General features: G+C 35.4%; 1 long non-coding RNA gene across 2 annotated transcripts; it reads left to right on the forward strand.

The window, feature by feature from the left end:
- The first annotated feature begins 1,602 nt into the window (after positions 1-1,602).
- Positions 1,603-20,862, forward strand: LOC116167583. Of its 2 annotated transcripts, none has more exons than XR_004144574.1 (4): positions 1,603-1,890; positions 20,062-20,385; positions 20,445-20,637; positions 20,689-20,862. It is a non-coding gene; the product is annotated as an uncharacterized LOC116167583 (long non-coding RNA). The 2 variants fall into 2 exon arrangements; XR_004144573.1 differs by lacking the exon at positions 1,603-1,890 and adding an exon at positions 19,839-19,962.
- Positions 20,863-21,100: the final 238 nt, after the last annotated feature.

Raw genomic sequence — 21,100 nt, forward strand, 5'->3', positions numbered from 1 at the left:
CCACAGATGAAAAATTCGCCTCAACCCAGGTTCGAACACCCGACCTCCGGATTTATAACCCAATCTCTTACCACTGAGCCATAAATCCGTACTTTGTAGAAGATCAAAGAGACGATCTCGCAAGGGTACAAGGGAGGTACAGCAGACAATAGGTCCTAATATATATTTCATTGGAGGGATATCTGCTGCTGGAGTTGTGCTCATGGAGAGGAAAAGGGGCAGTTTTAATGCAGAGACCGCAAATAATTGGATTCAATCGTGCTTGATTACTTGATAGATTGTCCCATCACTGTTTTTGAAACTAAATTCTGGTAAATGTCCAACACTTGCGGCACTGACAGTCATTGCTTAAACGATGGACAATATTTGTAAATGTTACCAATATCCTTTAAAAATCCTCGTCGCAAATGTTGTATTTGTTACACGGGGCCGGAGAAGGAAAACAAGTTGTAAATCAGCATATGCATGATTAAAGCGCATTTTTGGTAATGCAGGTGAGTATTTTATTAGCGAAGTTTAAAATTATCGATCTCACGAGTAATTTTGGCTGCGTTAAATAATTAATTTTATTTAATTTCAATTGACGGTACGTCTTCATTTTGTAAAACAAATCACAAAGTAAATAATAAGTTTTTCTACTGGTAGCGCTATCTAACGGTAAAATTATAGCACCTCCGAAACCCATATCGAAATTATTTTCTTCAATTATCGATCTCATAAGTAATCTAACTCAAAATAGACTAGTGCCTGCACATCTACACTATAGCAGACAGCTTTTAGTGAAAATTTGAAGTCTCTAGCTATTGTAGTTGTGGAGATCTAACGCGGACAGCCGGCCTGCCAGCAATGACGAATATAATAGCGTATTTTTTTCAAAAATGCGCTAAAAACACGTTACTTTACACAGCTTTATTTCCGTACTCAACTGTACGGCGAAGACCGATATCCATTTGGGTAAAACCCAATACATTACAGTAATGAAAAAAATAAACCGTTACAAGTTCTTATCATTTGTGTGATTTGCAGCCACATTGTCCCTGTAATTTGCTAGCTGAGCACAGCAGGCGACAGGTCCAATTAAGTACGAAGAAATGGCGTACCTACATATGAAACCGAAAAAGGGCCTGGATGATCCAAACCTTCGAATTGTCGACTATTAGAACAAAAAAGTTTTGGATTTTTACGATTTTTAGATGTATATAGTATTGTATTGGGTCGGTACGTTTTTCAATAAATTTGGGGGAAGGGAAGGGTATCACAAACCTTATTTAAGAAAGAGTGTGCGTAGATGCGTACGTTAATTTCTTTTAAATTGAAAAGTATATTGAAAACGTAAATTGACAAATAAATAGCATAAGAAATAAGAGAAGGCCCGAATCGTCGATGATACTACACAAGCAAACAATTCCTTTACAAGAGGTACATAATGGAATAGACACTTTCAATAAACCTTTTAGACATCAAACCCTATTTCAAACACGTCGAAATATTTGACATGACGTATCTGACAGGCGGTGCGACTGTTTTCTGTTATTTCACCCCCACCCAAGGCAGAGCTTTTACCTATGCGCGTTTCTGCTTTCGAAAAGCTGTGCTCTGTTCAGTTTTCGTGCTCTGGCGAAGCGCTAGAGCTTTCACATTCCGAGTCGGAACGTCGCGCTAATCGCACGTTTGCTTGACGTTAGAAAAGTACGGGTCTCTCGCATAAACGTCTGATGCATTTGTCAATGTTGAGTTAGGTTATTTACTGATAAGTTTAAGTGATTTTTGTTTACTTTATGAAATGAGATTGTGTTTGATTTACGTTTTTGGTAAAATTCGATTATTTGTGAAAATCTAGAACGATCTTCCCTCGTGCAACGTACGACGCTCTTCGTCAGAATTAAAGCTGTAAGTCATTTCTTTATTACATTTATTTGGCACGTTGACCATTTGGGGATTGATAACATTGATAATAAAATTGAAAATGCAGCTCGTTAGAAGAAGTACCTACGTCAAATGATACAATGTTCTTGCTCTTATCACTCGTTAAAATTATATTTACTACGCATTTTTCCTCAATTAAGTGTTTATCGCATTCAAAATATTGTAATTTTTTACAAGCATGTGTGGTTAGTTTCTCTCAATGACGTAAAGCACGTGCTGGTGTGACTGTCATTCTTGCGCAGCACGTTGCTGCTTCCGTTCCGACTTCTGCCCAAATTTCTTCCCCAATCTTTCGCTCGTAAGCCCATCCGTAATTGCAAGCGTAAAACGAATCTGTAACTTTTGCAAACCGTTCTCGATTCCACCCCGCCTTCATAAGAAATAGATTAAAATTTTAGCACGAGTGGTTTTGTTCATTTAAAATTACGTAAAAATATAAATGTCCATAATACACGCGGTACCCGAAGCGAACAATTGAATTTTAACAAATTACTTCACAGCAAAGGAAGCCATCCGTAAAATTAGGTACCTATTCTTAATCAATGCGATTCCGCGAGATTCGATTTCTTTCGTTCCCGATGCTTTTTAGCGTAATAAATAAAAATTAGTTTTGACAAGATTAATCGAGCAATTCCAGAAGTAAACAACTGTGTAAATATTAAAAAATCAATTAACGCTTCTTAATTTAAATCTAATTTCATTTAATTGAAACAGTTTCAACACAACGAATGCAATTATCCGAGGAAAATAAAACAAGTGGGCGAGCAAACAAGTTGTCAGTTTGAATAGCTTCTATCTTAGGAAGCGAAACACGCCGGACTATCCTTTGAGCCATTATTCATGGACCTGTTTTATTAGCTCTGTTTTACAGTATCCCTGCCACTAGTCTGAATAAATATTTAATAATCAATTTATTTTTTCCATATTAGATATTTCGGGCCAATTAAATTTTACCTCCCAGCTCTTATTTCCGAAATTTTATCTTCTTGACAGCTCTTATGTTTACATTCTTGTAATTGTGTTTATAAAGGTTTCCTTCTCAGTAAGTTTTAATCGATTCCTGCTTACTTCGTTTTTAAACACTGCGAGAGTTGCTTTCACTCATTCGCGTGTTGTTAGTGCCTCTAACTTACGTAAAGTTAATTCGGGATTAATGACCAAAATTGCACATGAAACCCCTTACATTAAGCTGTCTGGTGTGTGTTCAATATGAAAAGAATGGGTGTCAAGAAGGAGCCACTACATTTTTCCTAATTTTCCGTTCTACTCTCGGTTCTACTCGAGAATCAAAACGGAATTATCCATAGTATAAGTCTCAGTATAGTATCTCGCTCAGTATAAGTGTAGAGGGTTGTAAGAAACATTCTTAGGGTCTTAGTTTTATTAGAAATGGCTTTGCTTGTTGTTCTAGGTAGGTACTGAAGCGAGTAATCGAAAATGGGTAAAAAGCTTCTGGTAGTGTATCAAGCACTGCACTGTTACGAAACTATTAGTATATGTATATGTGAAAAGTTCCCCATTGTAAGTGTATAAAGATATTGCAGATAACCACAAAAATTAAGATTTTAAATTTTAATCTGAGGATTTAACAAATTATTAATAAATGTATTGATAATATCGAGGGTGAAACCACTCCCAGTAAACAAACACCACCATTTCACTTCATCAAATAATTCCGAGGGGAAAACAAGCTGGTGGAATGAAGGTGCAATTGTATCAAATTGAATGGAATAGTAATGAAATCAGAGTGCAATTGTGAAGGAATTGGTTCCTTGTATAAAAGTTAGATCGTTTGCGGACAATTCGCGCCCGAACAGTTCGCAGCAGGACAATTCAAATAGCAAGTTCTGTACTTTATAAGATTACATTTACAGAATCTCTCAAAAGTACGGACTATTGTAGACTTCTCTGTGTATGTCCCCCGTTATTATTCTTGCCGTTGTCACACAACTATCTTAGTTTTTGACAAAGTAAAGGAAGCCATGGATATCTTAGTTTTTGTTCTGCAGGTTGAACAGTCTTTGACTACCTTTGGTTTTTCGGTCATCAAATCAATTGGAATTTCCATAACGGTAAAGGATACAGTGTAGTAAATGTCAAAGTTGCAGAGTTTGAAAAAACCCGGATTTTTTTAAAAACCCCAACCCACTGGGCCCAAGTGGGTTTTTTCGGACTTTTTCGGGTAAAAGTGGGCAATAGTACCTACCTTTTCGATCCGAATTAAACAATTCGACAATATGAAAAAAAGGCACCTCAATATTGTGGTTGTGTTGTGGTGGTTCACTTTTTTACTATGAGTAAGAATAAGAATACAAGTTTTGAACTGTTTTGAATTGTTAACTAATACTAAACGAACTCAAATGGAAGTATCTATGTTTTATTTTTGTATTTTAAAAATTAAAATTGATTCGTGCTTAATTTGAAATATACTTTTGCCATATAAATTTATTTCATACCAGCCCAGTCACTTGTTAATTATTTCAAAATGAAAAAACCCACTAATGAAAAATCCAGTGGGTTTTTTCAAGTGGGTCCAACCCGAAAAAACTTAGTGGGTTTTTTCGGATTGGGTCCATTCAGGCGAACCCTGCAAAGTTGTCCCTTTTTGTGACTAAAAAACGCCCGTAAAACACTTTTGAAATTTTGACAAAATCTTTGAAAATATCTGAGTATTACCGATAAACTGAAAACGTCAAATTTTGTTTTCATTTCTCCTAGGCTAAACGGTCGGAAATGGACGGTTCCCGTTAACACCCTATATGGGCACTTTTTTCGGAGAATCTGAATCTGTCATCAGAATTTCCATAACACGCTAGATGTAGAAGCTAGAGGCTGCTACTTTTTCATTTCTTATGGACGCCACATTGGATTTTGACGGAAAGAAATAGAGGACAAAAAAGAAATTCATTGGCAGCATCGCCATCATAGCCATGCTGATTCAGCAACATCTAGTTACCCGTGGATGCTTTGTAGAGAAATGAATATAAAACATTTGACTTTGAAATTTTTCTTGAAAATTTATGTAAAAGGTATAGTGTGAAACGTCAGAATTTTTCTTTTTTTGTTCTCTCATTGCGTAAAAGTTCAATACCTATGGCGAAAAATTATTGATTTTCGTTTTTAATTTTTTCAAATGCAGTATGGTGCTTATGGACATACAGTACATGCTTGCCAAACTTGACAATGACAGCACAAGGAGATTATGTTTTGTTTTAAATACTTCAATTTAATCATATGTCAATTTGACATCAATGCGGTTAGAAACAAGGATAGTATTATCGAAGAATGACGCAAACTGGTAAGAGAGGCAATTAGTTCATAAGACCCCATACTGCATCTGGGAGGTGTGAACGCGCTATAGACATTTCCGAGGACATTTCCAACCGAGTTTCTAAACAAACTATTAATCAGACACTTTTTTGTTTTTTGCGAAGAGGGCTTTGGCAAAACCAAACGTTCTTTTGCTGTAAACAAAGGTTTAACAATTTGGCATTAGAAGTAGAGTCATTTACGTTTATGCTATAGGTAGTCTTATTGCGAAAATACCTTTTTCAAGTGCAGAACAAAGAAATGTGATAGAAATTTACTACACTTCGGATCGAAATGTTTATATGTTTGCTGCAGCGTTATCCAGAGCGGGAACAATCTAGCTTGAGGTATTTTTATTTGTTGCATTTAAAATATGTAGACGACAGTATGGCGATAGGCCCAATAAAAATGAGCATGAATTTGCCTCGGAATTTGCTGTCACATCATCAAGTGAGATCATGAACGACGAGTAGCTTTTTGTACGTTTGTAAAAAATCATATTCAGGAATACTGCAATTTCCTTAGTAACATCATATGGTCTGATGAGTGTAAATTTACCAATGCAGCAATCTTTAATCGCAACAATGAACATTACTGGTCAATTGAAAATCCTCATCAATTCCAAAAATGGTGACCGCAAATGCGTTTTAGCTTTAACGTGTAGGTGGACTTATTGGGCGATACAATAATTGGTCCACGAAAATAATGACGTATCACACTGTATACTTTTACATAAATTTACAAGAAAAATTTAAAAATCAAATGTTGTGCCTAAGGAAAATGAATACAAAATTTGACGTTTTCAGTTTTTCTGTGATATCTCAGTTATTTTCTAAGATTATTCAATAATTTCAAAAGCGTGTTTTTAGTCACAAGAAGGGACAACTTTGCCCCCGTTTATCCTACACTGTATCCCTTACGTTCCGGAGATTTCAATAGTGAGCTACGAAATTGAACCACCCTGCACATGAAAATTATTAAGTGTCTGAATAATGCTTTGATTAGAACGATTGGTTTATCATGAAAACCTCGATGAAGCCAATAAAAAATTTCGTTTTTTTGCGATATTTTCAAACCTATTGAAGACGCTTTAAGATTCTTTTCAGATTATTATACAGCACGATAATTCGCAACTTTGCGCTCATTTAACCAACTTTCGGTTTTTTAAGCGAGATCCTCATAGTGGCACTCGAAAAATGGACACCCTGTATATAGGATCCGACGGCAAAATATTAAACCCGCAATTCCCTACACTGAACCTAACAGTAATGGCTAAGGAGTACCTAATTAAGCGTATTCAATAAAAATTGTTTGAAATTTTCCACACTCTTAATTTAATCGAAATTTGTGGCAAGTTACTTCACACTCGGCATCCGTATCCGTAAAAAACACAAGATATATCAGTTGTTTATACTCGAATTTTGTATTGCATTACTTGTTTAGCATTTCCTATATTACACGGTTTTTAAATTATAACCCCAAATTGAATTTTGGGGGGCAAGTATCATTTTTCAATGGCACTGAACTCAACATCAAATGGTGCACATATTCTTCAAAGTATTGCAAAAGCAAAAGAGATAATCGAATTTTACATTAGATTTTTCCCATAGCGCCCTGTTTTTTGTGTTGTGCTTTTCCCAAACTGTACACTGTACATACATACGTAGATACACTCGTAGATACATGAATAATCGACGTTTTTTGGAAAAGTAGGCGGAGAATCTGGAATCCGGTGCCCAATATTCCTAAAAAGGTTTTTCTATAGAGACGTAAACACGAGCGTAAAAATTAGTACCTATGCCGTGTACGTTACAAAACACCAATGTACGTACGGAAAATCGAAAATGCACTATAGCATACTATAGTCATTTGTACATGTGGAAGAATTTGCTTTTTATAGGGATCGACATCTGTACAGGCTGATTCAAATTCGAGTGCCACCATGGGGATCTCGGAAACCTCGTCGGAAACTGTAAGAGATAGGTAGATAGATTAAATTTGGCAAAGTTGCATATTTTGATGCCGTTTTGAAACGAAAAAAATTCCGACTACTTTCGATTTTACTGAAAAAAACGAAATTTTGCAAAATCGTTTTTATTTTTTACCGATGTTATTTAAAGAAATATCTCAAAATAAATGACGCATTCTTATGTCCACTATTTCCCTGCCAGTTTTAAATTTTGAGTCTGACGTTTCGTCTCCGGTTAACCATCATCAACTTGGTGTTTTCTTATGGAAGTAACAGTTTTTTAAGTTTCTAAACGGCATTTTGTGAAGCATCAAAACACGCACCTTTGCCAAATTTAATCTGTCTACCTATCTCTTACAGTTTTCGAGATCTCTATGGTGGCCCACGAATTCGAATCAGCCTGTATAGGTTCATTTTGATGATGCGGGATGACATTTATGCTCGGTTTCACAAACGATGATTAAGGTCAGCGACGTCGGAAATGAATAACGGTGGGGGGGGGGGGCAAAAATCAGCAACCATGGAGCCTGAAGGGCCCCTCTCATGCAAAATTGTGTACGAATTAATGCAAAGCAGTGGGTTTTTTAAGTGACCCTGAAACCTGTTTATTTAATCAATCAAATAATGTATTTTTGAAAGAAATGTTTTGAAAAAATTTAAAAAAGTGTCGAAGGATGTCCTGGCTATATGCAACTGAGCAACTCGGAGATACTTGACGACTCGATTGAGAATACCATACCCTTAGATCATTATTTTATTTAAAAAATAATGAAGAACTAGAACATACAAAAGTTACAAAAATTTTGTTCCTAATTTATTGCACTATTGAGCATTGTAAAGAAAAGTATCAAAAATTAAATATATCCAAAAATTTTCTCGCCTTTCTGCAGATTTGCTGGCAAAGTCTTTCAATATATCTATCTATCTACTTCTACACTTTTTGTAATTTCTACATACACATGCAGTAGAAGATGTGTTAGTCGCTTTTGAGTAATTTATCTACTCATTCTCTCAAAAATGAATCTCTGTACGACGGAACTACTAAATACACATAGGAAACGAGGATTTGGTTTACTAAAACTTTATTAAGAATGTCATTCGTTCATTACATTCTTTACTTGCGCCATTTCCATTTTCTGTAAAATTTTTAAAAATATTAATAAACGAGACTAAAAATCAACCCCCATACAAAAAACCTTAATATTCGTCCCTTGTAGTACAGTTTTTTCTAACATAATAAGTCTTATCTAAGCAAATTGTTCAATTTCTTTCTATAAAATAAAAATTTTTATTTTATCGCAGATGTTAAATTGTAATTTTAATAGGTTTGAATAAGTGTCTTTTTAATCGTAAGGGGATAAAGTGATCATTTTAACGGCAAGGGTAGATAAATTGAAAGAAATAATTGTGCATTCCAATGACAACTGCCATTCTTATTAAAAATGGGACGCGGCGCAAGAAATAAAATGAAGTTCAGAACAGAATACAATATTGTTTCCATGGAAACGATGGGATAACTATTTTGGACGTCTACCTACAGAATTTTCAGAAGTTGTATAATGCTATGGCTTCATGAAAGTTAATTCCGTTATCGTCTTGTATTATAAATAACTATTATTGGTATACTTGGCGCATATTTGGAAGTCATCGTCTTTGTTCTTTCCTAACTTATGTATATCGCTCTTGGTTTAAAAAATGAATATAATTAAATTTTGCGTGTAAAACCAAGTCATTAACTATCGTTACCTAATTAGCTATCGACAAAACTACATCGAAAATACTTCTACTGGAAAGCAACGGGGAAATCTCATCTGTGCAAAAAACCGCAAGTATAACTATTACTTATTAATTTGGCATAAGAGGGTTCTGGGCGATTGTTAAATGATCTATAATAAACCACCGTTGTATGTGGATATATTTTCTTTTCGATAAATATCTATCGAATCTTGGGGTAACGGATTCTAACAATGTGTATTTTGAGCGGAAGCGAAATGAGAGGTATTTTCAAGAAGGATGTTTACATAGTATGATTATCTCAATAAGACTCGAGATCAGAAAACGCCGGCCGAATCGATATTGTCAATTACATTGTCGGTACCGTATGAGCAAGCAGTTTGACCGCGACTCTCGCCCCTCTTTTTTTTATATTGCCGCCGCGCCGTTCGAATTCCGCAGAGTTATCCAATTATCTAAAGTATTTTTTTTCGAGTTCAATAATGTTCGAATAATTTAGTTTAATTGAATTAAATACGTGCCGGCGTTTAACCGTATTTGTACATATGATGTTTAACGTAAATTGATGGAACGCATGATTGCGTATTTCGAATGTAAAAACAACGCTCAAGTGGACGACGAGCGGCGGAGCACTCTTATTGCAGTTTCCTTTTCAATTTTGTTTCTCTATTTGAGCATAAAAACAAATTTGTTTTTTCTCGAGTCCATTATGCGTGGGATGGGAATCAACCAAGACCAGATATATATTCCGGAATTTATAGAAAGGGGGATTTACCGAACAAAACGATTGTGACAATCTAAATCACTTTACTATGCCTTACTAATAGTATAAAAATGAATCATTGTTTCCTATCTGCATTCTGACATTATTTACCACCCTTAAATTTATATTACTGTAGGCATTCTAAAATAATATTATTAAGAAATCACAACATTCTATATCCCCTTTAAATTATTATGTTCCAAATGAGCATTCAAGTTCTCATAAGAAGAGTCATGAGCCCCATGTACCTATGTTTCGTTGCAATCTTTACCATTTATTTTATATTTCCGAAATATTTCTTCATTATCTTATCACTGGGTCTTTCGGGTTCCTCGTAAGTTTGGCAGTAGGTATATTTGTTGTACCGCGAGCACTATATGGTAGCGTGCTGTAATTGTTTCACCTTTTTTTCAACAATTAATCGTAAAATCATTGTTTATTAACAATGTTTTACGTAATGGCCAATAATCTCTACCTGGTACTTGGCTATTGGCATACTTATAAATAAAGATTCGACGATAGTAAAAAAGTTTTCCGAGGATAAACAGGAATGTCACTACAATATTATGAAATTTTAGAATTGTGTAGCTTTTGTTAAAGGTTTCGTACTCAATATTAAAAATACTTTAATGTAAACTTAATTACATGATGTACCTATTTATAAAAAATCGAAGTTAAGTAATAATTTCTCCGATTCCCTCGTGTCGGCCCTTTTACGTAAGCTCGGCCGCATCCCCATAAAAACGGAACACAATGGCCTCGCCTAGCGCGTCTTATTAACCAATCACAAACCTGCATTTTAGCTGGCTCAAAAAAAGAACTGACGTAATTTAAGCAACCAAAGAGACTGCGGTAATAGCGGACGCTTTCCCAAAATACGTTCTTCTTTATCACTTGTTAATCGCTAGACTTACTTTAGTGCACGTTCCGCATAAAGCGGTACAAATGTAAACTTTCCTATACTTGAACGAAATGCGAAAAATGTTTAATCTTAAATCTTAAAAAGCGATTCCCGTTCCAATGTTCTAAAATTGGGAGTTGAAGGTGCACAAAAAGATGAGGTACTGAAACCAAGTTTGTGATCCTAATAAATAGAGGACATACCTATAGATAAAAAGGTGGAGCTAAAATGGAAGTTGGGCCTGAAATGCCAATATATAGAAAACTGGTGGTGGGAAGATGGTACTTAAAAAGAGAATATGGAGAATTGAGACTAGTTGTATCTCCCAGTCGTGTTAAAGGGGTTGGTTGGTGCCTACTAAGAGAATATGGAAGGTTTGGACAAGTGGTTTGTGTTGATTGGGTCAAAATTTCAAATACGAATGAAAGGTTATCTTCGTTCTGATCGCACCACCTGGTCAATCCATGCCACATTTACCGTATTTCTTTGTAATTCTTTTTTAAAGTATAGTCTGCGGGGAACCATCGATAGGAAAACGGGAAAAGTACGTTTTAGTTTAGGCCGTATAAATAGGCCTGGATTAAATAATGTCAGCCACTAAAAATACTTACCGGCTGGTATAATAAATAAACGGAAACTCATCTATCTACTTATTATAAAATCCACCACTTATTGACAAATACGATGATAAAACTAATCTATAGCGCTGACTACGAAAACATCATAATTCCTACGTATTGCCAAATTTTTAAATAACTACCATCATAAAGCATATATTCAGAGATGTTGCTTTTGGCAAGTATTTTTGAAATAAATTAAGTCACTTTAAACGCATAGGCGTATATTTTAATACACGGGCTTTGATCTATTTCCCTACCTGTTAGGACCGTCTGTATTACAACTAATAAGTACTGACATGTAAATTTTCGCATTCCAGATTTTCGCGAAATATCAAAAATTGTGTAGTATTCTAAGAACTGTTTTTTCATTTTGAGCAAACAACAAACCAACACAAAACAAAGCTTTAATTTGCAATTAGTAAGCACAGTTACAATTGTTTACAATGATCTATTTATCAAGATCCTAAATTTGTCACTGAATTGTAATGGATACAATTCGATTTTAACGCATAAAAGTGGGTTTCTGGTAATGGATAACTTAACTTTATCGAGGGAAAACCTTATATGAAGGCAGCACTTCGGCGATTACTGCTAATTCAAACCACTTGTCCGTATACGTAACACGAGACGTAACACAATGCTTGAGCTTTACTCGAAGTAGACCATTCACTTTTGTAACGAAAAATTAAAATCTCTAAGAACACTGTTTAGACTTTCTTCTACAAGAACTTTACAATCACTAAGACTGACTGTCTTTAACCAAAATGCTAACCAAAAAGCCCCGTTTTCCGTCCGCTTCGCCTTTTTAAAACATTCTTCCCTTCTACACTTTCCGATGCTATTTCTTTATCATTTTCTAAACATTAGCCCATCAAGTTCACTAAAAAGGACGTTTGGCTCTCGCCTCTCGTCTAACTTGAATATACGTTTTCGATCAACTTTCCCTTATCTTCACATTAATTATCTTTCACGAAAGGATAACGAACTCCTTATAGCAAGACCGGATTTAAATAAGAAAAACTAACAAAAAACACTTACCGCAATTACTTCCAGATATCCCTAATCTTTCTTTACGTAATGTAAATTAACCATAAAAAAAGCAATATACACGGCTATTATTTAAACAGAATTAGCATGTAATACTTCTAATACAAATCAACATTGATTTCAAATTGAAATAATATGATCGAATTTGTGCTCAACCTAAATTACCGACCACTCCTTAAAAAATTGAGATTTACATTATACAGGGTGATCGTTACTATAGGTGATGATACCAATAACAACGTCCGCATGATGTATTTTCCAAAAATTTTGAATAAAAAACTCAAATAAATCGTCGTGTTATGGCCACGTGAATCAAATTTAGTCCAGGTTTTGTCAGATTTAAACAAATGAATAAAAATTAGGTCATCCGAAGTGTGTCTTCCGGGATAAGTCGAGGTCATATAGTTGAAAGTATATTATTGCAAACGGACTTGTATGTATGTACCTACAAATTTTTAAATTTTGCGGCACCAGTTTCCCAGATCCATATACATAGGTACTAATAATTCAGCTCGTCGTTCGACCCTTGTAAAGATGGATTTAGTCTCTTGACTGGTACTTACTATCGTTCATGGTACTCATGTACTGGAACTGTTTTCTATCAACTACTGCCATCAGCTCAGCTTTCCTGGCTGTTTATTGAGATCGGTTACCTGGGACAGTGTTGTGAAATACCTTGTTGGAAACCAATCAGTCAGCAACTTCGAACCGAAAATTTTTGATTTTATTCTTATTGGCTCAATTTATTTGGGCTGTGTAGTGGAGGGGGGGGGGGTCTAACCTTTATGGTAATTTAATGTACGGTGTTGAATCAACGAATTGTTGTCTTCGCTTGTTCCTACCCTATCTCTCCAGGGAGTTCAAAAGGAAGGGCATGACTACTCATCTGCAGATGAGAGCCACACGTTCAAATGCGAAGTTTTGAGAACACTTTCGTAAAACAATACACATAAAAGGGAAATAGAAGGTCTGGACGAAACGTAGGGTGCAAAGTATATCTACTGTTGTTGGAGTAGAGTACTAAACATACCTGCAGAATTTACACTTGTTTTATAGAAATTATGAATATGCAGCCATCTAGACATAAATTTAATCACTCACCATCTGAGTTTGATACACCGCACACCGTTGGATCCCTTCTGCAAGAGCAAGGTCATTCCGGAGCCGAAATATTGCTGTGCACATTTTAAATCCTTTGAGGTTTTGTGAGTTAAGAGAGAAGCCGTTTCAGCACATTGTGGTGATGTGTTACAAAATCACACTGGACACATTTTAAAGTATTGTAAGTTAACGTATTCCTACCTTGCATTGTGTGTAAAAAGGTTACAGCGGGCTATGGGTAGGCCGTAGATGACTAATTTAGAGTCTGCGGGAGGAACCAACTGGCTCCGTGGCGCACTAATAGTGCAATTAATAGAATTTGAATACTGGAGATGCGTGATCTTCCGCCTTCTTACGTGTCGGCTCCAGTAGTTCGTTGTATAATCACACTATGGGCACATTTTAAATTCTTTGGAGGCTTGTGTCTTAAGAATATGTTGAACATTTGTTGCAAAATTACATTTTAAGTACACTTTAAGAAGTATTGCGTATTTTTAAGAAGAGCACTGTGCACACTTTGAATATTTGGCAGTACTGTTAACTGTTAACAGATGTCTACTTAAATTTGATTTCTCGTGCGTTGCCTAATCACACTGTGCACATTTTAAACTCTTTGAAGACCTATGTGTTAAGAGATCTATTATCAGAACATGTTGAAGATTTGTTGTAAAATTGCACTTTAAAGCAGTTGCATCTATTGCGAATTTTTCTAAATCTCCAATAATCTATACCTATCACTTTTTTTAAAATAATCTTAATAGTTTTGTAAATGTTTATGCTTTCACGAGTGTTTTCGTATATGGGTACAAAGTCATGAGTTTCGTTTAAGCTGCGAGAAGACAACGGTGTCGCATCAAGTGATTGTACCGTACTCGACCGTGATCGGTAGGGGAATAAAATTCGCAGCTACTGTCGATACTGTATTTATTTAATAATGCTTAATTGTTTTGTTAATTCTATCTTCTATAGTTTTGGAAATCCCCATGATAGACATCCTTACCTTGGGCACAGTTTATATTGGAAAATTGTTCACCCCGTGATTACTTAGGTTAAACATACGCTTTTGGTGTACAAGTAATTGAAGCACGAAAAACAGTTAATCGAACCCCTATTCAGCACAAACAAAACGACATCGTATACCGCGCGTTAACAGACATTAATCAAAAGAAGAGGATACAAAGGGAAAGTTGATTAGTCTCCGGAATGATCGAAACGTTAAAAAATTGTAAACGTAATCTGATTTGCCTAAACTAATATGGCTAAAAGTAACTCAAACCAATCTCCGTATCTTTCATCTGATGCATAACTTGACGGTTCTCTACTTCATTTCGTATCTCGACTAAATTGTATTACATCTCCCCAATCCGAGAGCCAAGAAACTCTGCCTTTCTCTGGAAACAAAGCAATCCCATCAAGCGATAGCATCGCACATTATGACGTATTATTAGCGCATTACAGCTATTGGAGCGCTATTCAATTATCGGAACAGGGCCGTTGCGGCAAGCCGGGAAACTGCGATCAAATATCCTCAATTTTGTTAAAAGATTCCGTTTCTCATTATGTAACTTAGCTCTACATGTGGATACGCGAAAGAGACTCTAACATCGAAGAAAGTGGCGGTAGGTATTAAATTATTGGCATGTTCAAATAGCGCCGCTATATTTCGGAGCAAGTACATAAACGAATTTGTTAGAAAACATATGTCCAACAAAGCAAAGAGGGTTATTATGTATGTATTGTCCCGTCAGCACGCCTCTGGGCACGAGAAAATTGCTTTCCAATCCTCGGACTTTCCCTACTCAAGTTATTACAGTTATACGTTTCTCTGCAACCCTCTTTCACTTTTGTCCGCAGTGGAGGAGTACCAGCGCGCGGTGAAATTTTTACTCAATTTTCTTACAATAATATATTGAACGGCTAACGTCTTTATTTAATTACGTTAATTCCTCACTTTAAGTAGCATCCCCTCGGTCGAGAGCGAGCGGTTTTCGAGGGAGGTTAATTAGCATTTAAAATAACGGGCGAAAATTTCCAATGGGAATTGAAGGGAAATCAAATCTGTATGACATATTTTCTACAATGTTTGCGTTTTCCGTTTAGTGAGTCACAGTAGAGAAGTACACCCTCCCGCTAGCTACCCGATACACATATGCGACCGGCTAAAAGAAGGGTGGCCCTGTCAGAATAATGCGCAGTTAATTGGATTTGTTTATGCGTGTGTTGCGTTTGAATATAATTTTGAGTGGGTCGGAATTGAATAAGCTTGTTTAGGGAAATTGTTATTTTTTTATTTCAAATTGCCATTCGCTTCAATTTACTCGTTCTAACGTTTCGTTATTATTAAGGGCTTTAAAACTGAACAAAGAAATATAATTATTTATAACGGGCGGCCATAGATAGAAACGATGGCGTTTTACAAAAACGAGATTAATATTTAAAGTGAACTATAAATTAAGTTGTACGGCGGCCGTCATTTTCGTAATTCAATACGACGCGACGTCAAGGAACTGGGCTTACAGGGAGTTTGTTGTACTTCCGTTCGATAAAGAGACACTTTATCACACTCGCATCTATTGTTCCGGACAGCTTACGGACTTTTGTTCTTAGGAATTAAATAAATATCAGAAGGCGCAGCCCCTTTTAACATAATTTGCTAATTACCGAATACCTTTCCCTTAAACGCTAGGCAAATAGTATGTATAACGAAGTGATAGATCAATGTCGAGCATATATTAATACATTATTTAGATCGGTGTATTAGACAGAAAAGAAAAATCAATTAACTAAAGTAAATTTGGCGTTCAATCAAATAAATATATTTTTGATATGGTCGAAATGGTCGAATGGTTTCTTGTTCCAAAAACAACTTTTATTTAATTAAACTCATTATTTAACACAGGTCTACATTTAATTAGATTAGTATTTTTTCTATTTTCATACAATAATTGTTTCAATATTCTCTTACTTACCTACCTGAATCGAGTATATTGCCGTAACGCTCAGCATGTAGCAATTTGTTACAATATAGGGGTTGAAAACTATTTGGAATTAACTTTCTAAAAAACAATTTTACCGACGGCTAGATACAAACAAATTCACAGATTTCGCAATCCTTGCAACCATCGGAGGCGTTGGAAATAACCGTACAGCGCCATATGTAAAACACAAATAACCCTTACTCATACGGTATCACTATTTTGATTTAATTCGCGATACTTCCGTACTTACTGTTATAATTTGCGAGGTTTGTTCGAATTCGGTTATTTACAGCCGAAGGATTATGGACTGACGGAAGATTTTGACGCGAACTGTGTCCAAGATAAAGATGTCTATCATAGAGATCTCGAAAACCGTAGAAGATACGAAGATTGTCAAATTAGGAAAAATATGCGCAATTAAAGAGTTATTATGGTTTAAAGAAAATAAATGAAAAGATTCATTTCGGAGAAATTATCAGTTGAATTTTTTATATTGCCCGTGAAAAAATACATACTGTATTGAGGAGCATTTTTTATTACACGATGAACGGCAAACAAAAAAAAAAACAAAAATTGGAAACTGTTGGTTGCAACAGGTTGGCGCACCCGCACACAACGCCCTAATCGTGCGAGATCGGAGAAATTTTTTGGAAAATCTAAAATTTCTCCGATGGGTAATCTCGCACGATTACGGCTTTGTGCGCGAGTGCACCCTCCTGTTGAAACCAACTGTCTCCCACTTTTGTTTCTTTTTGTGGAAAAAATATCATTAATATTTGACCACGAAACGCACGAGGCTTGTTCAGACAGGTTTCATATAAGTTTCATTTTTATTGACAGTTGATTTTAATGGCTTACGATAGATTTTGTAACGGGAGCATGTTAACGGATGATATCTGATTTAAATTTTACTTAAATTTTTTTCGATTTTGTAGATGGTTAGTGGCCCATAAATACGTTTTTCTTAAACACGAAACTACATTCTGCGATCCTGAAGACTAGAAGAATGTAATACTTCGTCGCCCGTCTGAAGCGGTCTTTAATGACATTGACACTTACCGTCGGATTACCTAATTTTAGTGCCCGTGTTTTAACTTCAAATCAAACAAGCCATTTGTTATACGAGGCCTAAGAACTTGTATCGACTGTCCTTTCCAGTCATGTGGATCAACTTACCATGTCCTGGTAAATGGAAAATTTGTTCGATAGTTATTCTCGCACGATTAGGGCGTTGTGTTTATATTTATTTATTATTTATTTATTTATCGGTATCACTATTGTGTGCCATACATCGTTGTATTGGTAATAAAAAATTCTACTCAATACAGTATGTACTTTTTTACGGTTCGTATAAAAAAATAAATTAAACAAATATAGCAAACGAGCTCCTGGGTATGCCTATAGCATGTGCAAAACCAAATTCGAAACCTGATGTTGCTTTTATTTAAAGTGTATATGTATGAAATTTCATTTAATTGCTTCCATAAATGGCGTTAAATTTGTTTTTATTCCAAGTGGCTATGTATGAAATTTTATTTAAATGCCTCCATAAATAAGAAAGATGGCACATGCAATTCGGTTCATAACTAACGGAAATGTCAAAAGGGCCTACTTTATTTTTTGGTGTACATTGCCAATTCACGAACTTCGATTTACAAATTTGATAAAGAATCCACCTGAAAAATTTCATCGTAATCGGTTCATTCGTTTATGAGTTATCGTGCTAGCGGACGGACGGACAGACACCGCAAAAATTATAAACTCGCTAGGAGCTCGTTAATAAAGTTGATCTGTTGAAATAACATAAGAAAAAGATTAGTGCTGCTTCTGTGTTATGTTGAGAAGTATTTGAGTTTTTTTTTTAATTTTTGCCTTTGCCTGTCACTAAAAAGACAAACAGAATTTTTTCGTCCTTGGCCGTAGACGTAGAGGGGTGAATCTACGGGCATTACATAGCTTTCTACAGCGAGTGACAAGTGACTGGTAGTGACAGTGACTGACACACAAACAAGTCATTCCTTCAAGTTTCTCTTCGTCCCGATTTCTCTCCTTGTTCCCTCCAAAGCTTTTTAAAGTTCCCAAATTGCCTTCATAGCCTCCCAAGTTTCTCTGAATTTCTCATATGCCGCCCTTAGCTTATTACACTTTCGGCGATTCAAAAACTGAAAAATAGAGGTTCTGTTTAAAACACGAATATGTTTCGACCAGAATTTTACCTGATAATATTGTAACGAATTTTTTAGAGCACCGTCAAGGCGCCATCAGGCCGATTAAGGATTAGTCAAGGGCGATAAGGAATGAACGCGGACGTGACGCATTTTTTACATGAAACATGACATGCTGCCTCTAAAATTCTCTAGAATTGTGTTTAAGAGAAGAGTCAAGATCGTAGTCGAAGAATAAATAGTGAAATTCGCAGTGATAAATAATAACTAACGGCTATAAATCAATCTATTATAGTCAAAAATCTTATAATGCTTCTTCACCAATTTTTCAACCTTCAAACCGCTACCAAAATTACAAAAAAAATCTTGCCATTTTTTACACCACTTGCTCAGGACGCTACTTATAAATGCTGAAGCTGTTTGTCTGTCAAAATGTTTTCATGGCTAGCTAGTTACATAAAAATGTTCCCTCGTAATAACGCACAACAGAGTTAATGTTCGAGCCATATCATTTCAGTTTAAATTCCAAATTTCAGGGATAGCTTTTTCCCCCTGATAAGGGTTTGCGTCTACGAGATTGGAAAATCAGAATTGATATTCTCATTCAAATGTGCGTGCAGCATGTTCTTTGAATGAAAATGCACTAGCATTTTGCCCTTAGGTCGGGTTCGCAAAATCGCAACACTACCAAGTGCAACCAAGCCACTAGTTCTGTTGCTAACTTTGCAGACATTTTGGTAACACCTACTGGTCTGTAATGCATTAACACTTTTTATCATGAAAAATAAGATCTTGAAGAGTTCTTTGTTTCGTCGTATTTGCAAATGAATCCTGGTAAGATCACGATCGTGAGGTTGCAAGAATGATCCGATGGACGTATTTGATTACAGTTGCCTATATGGAATCATGCAGATGGTAATTTATAAATAGAATATTGTTTACTGTAATTACTTTTATTATTTATCTGATTTATTTGATGTAGTCATTATAGTATTAATTTAAATACCAATTATGTTCTCCACCTATTTACATGTAACACACACACACAAAGTTGTTTTCATTCGTTTTTACGAAGTAATTACACTGACTTTAATTACCTACCGATGTTTGGTATTGTAATTATTTACATAATTACGAACCATATATGGGTATCATAATACAATTATGTTATAATTGATAAAAAAAGGTCAGTTTTTCTGTCGGTAACAAGACGTTCATAATAAAATAATTTATTGTCGACGGTGCGCGATTGATTATTAATTAAGTTCTGGGAATAAGTGGAAGTACAAACTTCCTTTACCAAGTAGTAAACGAACAAGGGGAACCAATAATCAATTTCTGGTTATTAGTCGATCACGTGCTAATGTAATAATCGGTGGGTAAAGTGGAAACAACTAACTTTAATTCTTGATTTGAGCTACCTGATGGATGCCGTAAGAACTGTATGACGTAGGTATTAATAAAATGCATGCTGCTGCTAAAGTTAGATATTTAGCGTAGAATAAATTAATAACAAAGCGTTAGTAATGAAGAAATGTTTTGTTTTAGGCCTGTAGAGTGAAATGGGCGTTCCGGAATTTGTAGGACAAATTTTACTTGCCTATGTTATCGGTGTAAAATAGTTGGGTAGGAATAATGGGTGTCCTACGACCAATCCCTGAGTCCCCCTATTTCTTTTTCTTTTCTTCTATAGTTATGGATTTGCAACTGCACAAAAAACAGCAAAAGCACCACATTAAATTCCTGCACGTACCTTCAAACTGAGTAAATTGGGAAGTAAAAGACGCATTTGCACAAATTTAGACTTCATAATTACGAAGATGCTAAATTCCTTCTTGTTGTCATTAAATTCATTAAGTTATTCTCCAAAAAGTATACTTAAAACACATGGAACAAATGGAAATAGCCGTTCTGATTTTCTAATTTCGTAGATGCGATCCAGTATAGTTGGAAAAGTATTACTGAAATTCGTATTCCCTAATGAAAAGATAATCGAACACTAAAAGTGTCTACTTGAACTTGTTATTCTCCTGGCATGCAGAAACTTCAAATTTGCAAGAGAGTCTTTTAAAGCTCTCTAGGAAATAATGGTTCCAAAAATCTAAGTAGAACAGGTCGATTTAAGTAAGGTATAAAGTCGCAAGGTAATGGTAATGACTAATGTTGCTTTTTCAGGGGCCATGTTCGATTTTCTACCCATGAACTTTTTTGTCGGTGCGCCACTGGTAGATTCGAGGGTAGATTACAAAATAAGAATTTGGTTTTCTGATTTGTTTGGACATTTATTAGTTTTATTATATTAGTTTTGACCGTTTGCATTTGTATTTAGGAACACCCTGTGTAATTCATTCAACAACGAAATATAAAAAAAATCTTCTTTAAAACTTTTTTTTAAATTCTTTTTTGTTAACATTAGTCTATGGGCCAACTGGCTAAATTTAAGGAAATGGTATAATTTGGGGGTACCAATTTTCCTTTTTACCACGGTTAAACACATGCATTAGGATTTAAAAAAACGATAATTGCCATCTCAAAGTGGTAGCTAATAGAAATGGCGGCCAATCTAAGATGGCGGATGTTGAGTTTT

Source organism: Photinus pyralis, unplaced genomic scaffold (assembly GCF_008802855.1).
Source record: "Photinus pyralis isolate 1611_PpyrPB1 unplaced genomic scaffold, Ppyr1.3 Ppyr1.4_LG4, whole genome shotgun sequence".
NCBI lineage: Eukaryota > Metazoa > Arthropoda > Insecta > Coleoptera > Lampyridae > Photinus > Photinus pyralis.